General features: G+C 45.8%; 1 long non-coding RNA gene across 2 annotated transcripts; it reads right to left on the bottom strand.

Annotated features, from left to right (window-relative positions):
* Window positions 1-2,226: 2,226 nt before the first annotated feature.
* Window positions 2,227-5,001, bottom strand: LOC127305178 (uncharacterized). Of its 2 annotated transcripts, XR_007853725.1 has the most exons (3): window positions 4,456-5,001; window positions 4,075-4,206; window positions 2,227-3,819 (listed from the first exon to the last, which is right to left on the bottom strand). It is a non-coding gene; the product is annotated as an uncharacterized lncRNA (long non-coding RNA). The 2 variants fall into 2 exon arrangements; XR_007853726.1 differs by having other exon boundaries at window positions 2,227-4,206.
* Between the last annotated feature and the right edge of the window lie 2,395 nt (window positions 5,002-7,396).

Here is a 7,396-nt window from a genome sequence, read left to right as displayed (position 1 = left end):
TGGGCTGAACGTTTTGGGCTCGGTGTAAACTCCCTGATTTTAGAAAGCACGTACGTACCTGTTCAGCAAAATACAAGTTGGAGAGCGTGCGTTTATCGCTCATTGCGCAGCTTAATAGTCATCGCTAAGGGAGTGAGCAGTTTTGGGCCGTGTCCCGTTAAACACAGAAGCCATCGGGTGATGTATTTGTTTCGGTTTTAGGAATACTAGCACTACTAGTGGAATGTCCGTGCGTTGCTACGGCTTATAGACGTCCGCTTAATTTCTGTTTTCTAAAAATGTTTACACTTTATTGCCTTTGCCCTTCATCATTGTAGCTAATTTTAATCGGAGTCATCACTGTCTTGTCATGGTATAATGTTGCAGCCCTATAATGTGTATACTAGGAGGCAATAGCGCGGCGGCACGCCGCGCCCGTGCTATTGATCTGTTGGCATTTATAACTGGCAAGCACTATTATTTACAGTTCAGTGCTAATTTTTTTATAATGCTGATGTGAGTTGTTCACGTTTGGATTATTATTGCATGAGATATTAAGTGACAAAATGTCTCTCGTTTTGAAGCATGTGTAATCTGACTATTGTGATCAGGATATTTGTATGTTGATGACTGCCTTCGCTTTAGGCTTCATAAACTTCTCAGTATGATTGGCCTGAGCGTATTGCTAAGAATTGGTTTGAGTAGTCAGTACGGGAGCCTGGCAAGTGGCAAACAGGCAACAGTATGGGAGACATGTGGATAACCAGTCCACCGTCTCGTTCCTCCGATTCCTCTTCTTCCCCAAATTTGACGACTGCCCCCCGGCCTCCCCACTCCGGTGCAGCCCCGCCTCCCCACTCCGCGTCCAACCCAGCCTCAGGCAGCTCGCCAGCGTTTCTTGGCCCATCCTTCCATCTCCCCCTGCAGCGCCGCGTCAGCACGCTTGCGGGCCTTCTCCTCACCCGCTGTCCATTGGCATAGCTCCATGCTCGTGCGCGCGCCCGGCCGCCAGCTCCAGCAGTACCACCTGCTTGAGCTTGTTGTCCCCTGCGCCACGGATCAGCCAGTGGATGACCAAGTCGGCAAGCATCAGTTCCATGTCCGCGTCGAGGCCACCGCGCCGGAACATCGCCACCGAGGAGCTCGTAGTCCCCTTCTTCGCAGGAGGAGCTGACCAGCCCCCAGCTCCCGGCCGACGCCGTGAGCTGCATCGAGGTCGGCTACATCGCGCTGCAGCTGGTCTGCATTGGCCGTCGCGCGGATCGAGCTTCTCCACTGTACGGAGATGAGGAGGGTGATGCAGTTAGGGGAGCGGGAGTCGCAGGGGAGGCAGCCGGGTCGGCTCCGGGTGGAGCAGGATGCACTGGCCTAGGTGGCGGCACGAGGCGCTTGGAAGCTGCGCGAATGAGGGATGGCTGGATCCAACTGCGAGGAGTATTACTGGAGCAAGCGCGGATTGAATTCAGTATAACTGGTATGTTGCTTTGCCCTATGTAGTTATTCTGACTAATATGTGTAACTATGACTACATATTGTTCATGTTTACTGCTGCAAAACGCAATGCAAAGATTAAAATAGAAATCATCGCTAAGGAAACTGAAAAGACCATGATACACAATTTATGTTTGCTAACTATGGGAAGTGGAGTTCAGCCATGTTGATATCACTTCCCTGCACACTGTCCGTAAATTTGATCGAATGCTACGCTTATGTGAGATAGGTGCTAATGTTTCTAGTATGGCTAGATATTATTAGGGTATGCTTGGATTATCGAATATGGTCATGTGTACTTCAAATTTTCACCTTGTAAAAAAGCTTTATCAACAATTTATGAGACTACTATTGATATGCGTTTACCTGTTAATTTCATGGTTGTGACCATGATGTGCATTGTTCTTTGTTCTACTGTCATGGTTGCTTCTTAATAACACTTTCAGCTGGCAAGGGTAAGTTTCAATTCCCGCAAAATAAAGCAATGGGGCATTTCCTAGGAAATAAGCAATGCTCGTTGAACCTTGTGAATTAACCTTATTAACCACAAAATCACTCCAGCAAAGCTGTCTTACTATTTCCAGGGATGAGTAGAAAAAATTGTATATACACGGATCCATATGGCAACTCGCTTACAGCTTGGCCCATGAGGTACACATATTAAGAATAGCAGACCATTCGATAACATGTAGAAATATCAATCAATAAGCTTATGTAGGAATAGATTATGAAAAGTTCATCAGCTTTAGGCAAGTATTATAAAAAGCATGGAGATACAGAAGATGAAATAAAAGAATATATTCATTGTTTGCAACTATATACAATAACACATAGATACTTTGAGAACACTAACCAGAAAGGTACAGAGCATAGAGTACTGGCTATGTTGTTCCTTTATCTAAACGAAGGCGGCTATGTCTACGGCTGAACGATCTCTCCAGATAGCAGAGTTCTTTGAAGGAGATGCAAAATCGGTAGTTGCATACCAATCAATTTAGGCAAAAAGATCACCAATAGCAGGACCACCAATAGGCTGAAACCCAGCCTGAGCTGCCCCTCAACTGGACACATTCCTGTCAACCAATGGAACAAAATGTCGAAGTTTGTAAATTTAATACATAAGGAGTGGTAGTATAGTACCACGTTAAGACTAATATCATCTAATATTTCCCCCCGTTGATGTGATTCATTGCACATTTGATCTTGTGGGGAAACTAATACTGAAGGATGCTCATAGCAAGTTTCCTGCAATATAATAAAAGAAAAACATTCTTAGAAAGGTAAATGGAGAAATGTATCAATATAGTTGTTTCAGTGAATAGGGTCCAGCCACAGTTTAAGTTAAGAAGAATAGCGGTGCAGTATGTACAATAACCAGGTGTACAAAACCTTTATCCTTGATCTCTTCTTTAAGTTACATTGAAAATGACAGAAGACATGCTCTGCAGCTGTGCAGCAATAGACGTAGAACACCAACAACTATTAAAATAGTTGCAATCGTTATGCTCTTCAAAAGTTGAGCAACAAAGAATAATCAAAATTACAGAAATTCATAAACTGGAAAACTGAAGTGAGAATCATATGCCGACATAACCTGATAATTTTTGTATTGGTTTTAAGGTCCTGAGATGAGGACAAACATATTATTCTAGGAGATGCAAAATTGCAAGGCGAAAGCAAAGCTAGGACTAACAAAGTATCTTTTGAGGTAGAAATTTGCAACAGCAATCCAAATCATACTCTATAGCCCTTTATGTACAACATCACTAATAGCTTGCAATATATCGAGGGAAGGTGCTTGCGTTTACCGCTTAACAAAGATGTAAAATAGAAGTATGCATGCAGTTTCATAATGGGCCGCTGAAGTATTGCTACATATTGCAAAAGCCATACCTAACATCTTTAAGTGAACATGCCTCTTTGGCTGTTGATTCGTATTTGACGGAGTGATATCCACTAATAATTATCATGAGTCAAGCAACATCTGAAATTGGTAGAAAAAAAGAGAGAATTGAGTGGACATAAAAAGCAGACAAATTAATATGAAACTTACAGGCTTGTATTCACTGAAAGCCCGATAGAACGTTGTTGTCCATGTGCGTGACCGTAGAATATCAAATGATTTCGCGTTATACATGAACATAGGAAAGTCTTCAGGCTCTAGAATGGCTTGTATGACCTTTGTAGTAAGTTGAGCAATCTTGATCCTATATTTATGATCTATTGTCTTGGATTCGTTCCGCGCTGCAGCGACAATAAAAGACTCAAAATTGTAGATCCAACTTCCTGTAGTTGTTATCTGAACCTGTATATTTTATTGGATGGCATACAGTCTTTCATTGTGTTGCCCTGAAACATCAGTTAAGTCACAATTCTTGGAGAACAAATAATTATGTTAGCAAGCAATAGTACGACAGATGGAAATCTAGCATTGGTTGGTTACATTTCGGAAAATCAGTCAGTTCAAATATAAGTGCAATAAGCCAATATGCAGGGGTGTTTGTCGTGAAACAACATAGGTGTTTACTCTGAGTTAATTGTAGGCATTGTGTTTATAAGTGATAATAGCTAAGTGAAGTGTCTGAATATTTAGAAAGAAAGTACCTCTCGGTAATAAAAATGAAGTCCAACTTCAACATATTTTGTTGGGTAGCCTGATCCCTGTACTCCTGGATTCAAGCGACACACACAATGATCTTCATTGAAAGCCTCCAGGTAGCTATCCTATTGGTTTTCCTGCAAAATATATTATTATTAGTATTAGTTCATCTGAATGGTGGTAGAAATCGTTTCAAGAATGCAGAAATCAAATATAAATTGCTCTCTTAGAATGGATGCTGAGAACACAACAACCTAGGCCAGCACGTAGGGGAACAAAAAGATGTAAATAAAATAAAAATCAATAAGATGGAGGAGAAAGAAGAACCTAGGCCCACGAATAGATTAGAAATGGAGTTAATAAGAGGGAAGAAAAAGAAGTCTCACCGGAGAGGAGGCACATCAACATCCAGCTACGCACGGCATCCCTCAACGACTGGGCAGTGCTCCCGTCCAACATCGAATCCTGCAACTTAAGCCCCGCACCGGCACCCCGCGCCGCCTCTAGTCAAAACACAGCGCGGCGCATCAGGCCGTGTCCATGGTGGCCAACGAACAGCTCGGCGAAGCCCTCCAGCATGTGGCACATGATCCTCAGGGCCATCCCATGGTGTTTTCGAAGACAGTAGATTTAGGGCCTCGCCACCATCTGCATCGTGAAGGAGGGGAAGCTCTGAGCTCCTCCGCCACGCTGCCGGCCGCCTCCGTAGGGGGCACAATGGCCGGAGAGGGAGAAGAATGCGCCGGCCTAGAGAAGAACGTGGGAGAGGATGAGAGATGCGTGAGGGAACCGCTTTGACCATCCGCCGCCTAGACCGAATTAACCGGAAGGTAATGGATAATAATAGGAAGGATGGGAGGTTGCCAACCGGTAGCCGGTTGCCTGGCTGCCCCAGAAAAAATGATGGAAAATAACTTGCCGTGATGGAGAAAAAAAAAGAGCTACGTGTCAGGCAATGCCTGGACAGAAGAATGGATAAATTGTACATCTACAGTAGCTGAAACGTTTAGAGCGCGCTAATCTGTTCAACTTTTATATAGTGTATAATACGCATTCGCCTAGGAGCAAGCACATCTAGACTCGACGCAAGTAACAAGCACAACTCGAGCACATACTATAATTGGATGGGCGTGTTTCCCAGCCGCCCTTTTTTCACGAGTGCTCCTTAGGGCATCTCCAGCGGGGCGACGCATTTCGGACGCCCAAAAGTGGTCGCGAGCGTCCGTTTGCGTCACCCCGCGGACATATTTTATCCGCGCGTCCGTTTGCGTCTGGGTGTGCTCCCACCGAGGCGACCCATTTTTTGAATTGCAACATAGTTAAAAACTTTCAAAGTAGTACATATGAATGCATAAAAACTATACAAAGTAGATCTATCGTCCTAGACTACTTGCTTCCTGATACGTCTCAAACGTATCTATAATTTCTTATGTTCCATGCTACTTTTATGATGATACTCACATGTTTTATACACATTATATGTCATTATTATGCATTTTCCGGCACTAACCTATTGACGAGATGCCGAAGAGGCGATTCTTGTTTTCTGTTTGTTTTTGGTTTCAGAAATCCTAGTAAGGAAATATTCTCGGAATTGGACGAAATCAACGCCCAGGGGCTTATTTTTCCACGAAGCTTCCAGAAGACCGAGGGAGATACGAAGTGGGGCCACGAGGCGACGCCACACTAGGGCGGCGCGGCCAGGCTTGGGCCCACGCGGCCCTAGCGTGTGGGGCCCTCGTGACTCCTCCGACTCCGCCCTTCCGCCTACTTAAAGCCTTCATTGCGAAACCCTCTGTACCGAGAGCCACGATACGGAAAACCTTCCAGAGACGCCGCCGCCGCCAATCCCATCTCGGGGGATTCGGGAGATCGCCTCCGGCACCCTGCCGGAGAGGGGAATCATCTCCCGGAGGTCTCTTCATCGCCATGCTCGTCTCCGGATCGATGTGTGAGTAGTTCACCCCTGGACTATGGGTCCATAGCAGTAGCTAGATGGTTGTCTTCTCCTCATTGTGCTATCATGTTAGATCTTGTGAGCTGCCTATCATGATCAAGATCATCTATTTGTAATGCTACATGTTGTGTTTGTTGGGATCCGATGAATATTGAATACTATGTCAAGTTGATTATCAATCTATCATATATGTTGTTTATGTTCTTGCATGCTCTCCGTTGCTAGTAGAGGCTCTGGCCAAGTTGATACTTGTAACTCCAAGATTTTTAGAATCCCCAAATTCGAAAAGAGTAAAAAGTTACGGGCAGTTAAAGTTTTTTTGCTGCAAAATATGAAAAAAGAAAAAAACATTCTGTGGCGCACCAAGTGCCCATGCGCCACAGAATTAACGTCAAAAAATTTAATTTTCTGTCGCCCTCCTCCACTTCTCCTCCACTTCTCCTCACTTCTCCTCCACTTCTCCTCACTACTCCTCCACTTCTCCTCACTTCTCCTCACTTCTCATCCTTGGACTTCTCCTCTACTTCTCCTCCTCCTCCTCCTCCTCCTCCACCACCACCACCACCTCCTCCTCCGGTCGGCCTCCTCCACCACCACCACCACCACCTCCTCCGGCCGGCCTCCTACTCCGGCGACCTCTTCCTCCGGCCGACCTCCTCCTACTCCGGCGACCTACTCCGACGATGACCACCTTCTCCTCCTCCTCCGGTGACCACCACCACCACCTCCTCTTCCTCCACCACCTTCTCCTCCTCCTCCGGTGACCACCACCACCTCCTCCACCTCCACCACCACCACCACCACCACCACCTCCACCACCTCCTCTTCCTCCACCACCACCTCCTCCACCACCTCCACCACCACCACCACCACCACCACTACCACTACCACCTCCTCCTCCGGCCATCCTCCTCCTTTACCCACCCACCCACCTCCGGCACCCACCTCCGGCACCCACCTCCGGCTACCTTCTTCCAGCGAAATATCAAAAAAAATTAAAAAAATCGGCGGATCTAGATCTGGCCGCCATTTTTTTTTGAATTTCAAAAAAAAATTCTGTGGCGCACCACCGTCCGTGCGCCACAGAAATAAGTTTATGTGGCGCACCACCCCTGGTGCGCCACAGAAATAAGACTTTCTGTGGCGCATGGGCTAGTGCGCCACAGAAACCTTATTTTTGTGGCGAGAATTCTGTGGCGCACCGCCCATGCGCCACAGAATCATTTTTTGGTGCGCCACTGATGAGGCTTTTCCTACTAGTGTTTCAAGGGTCAAGAGAGGAGGATGATACAATATGATCAAGAAGAGTGAAAAGTCTAAACTTGGGAATGCCCCCGTGGTTCATCCCTGCATATTTTAAGAAGACTCAA

This window comes from Lolium perenne, chromosome 6 (genome assembly GCF_019359855.2).
Source record: "Lolium perenne isolate Kyuss_39 chromosome 6, Kyuss_2.0, whole genome shotgun sequence".
Lineage (NCBI taxonomy): Eukaryota > Viridiplantae > Streptophyta > Magnoliopsida > Poales > Poaceae > Lolium > Lolium perenne.
The sequence above is the reverse complement of the archived record's forward strand: the minus strand, read 5'-3'. Positions and strand labels throughout refer to the sequence as shown.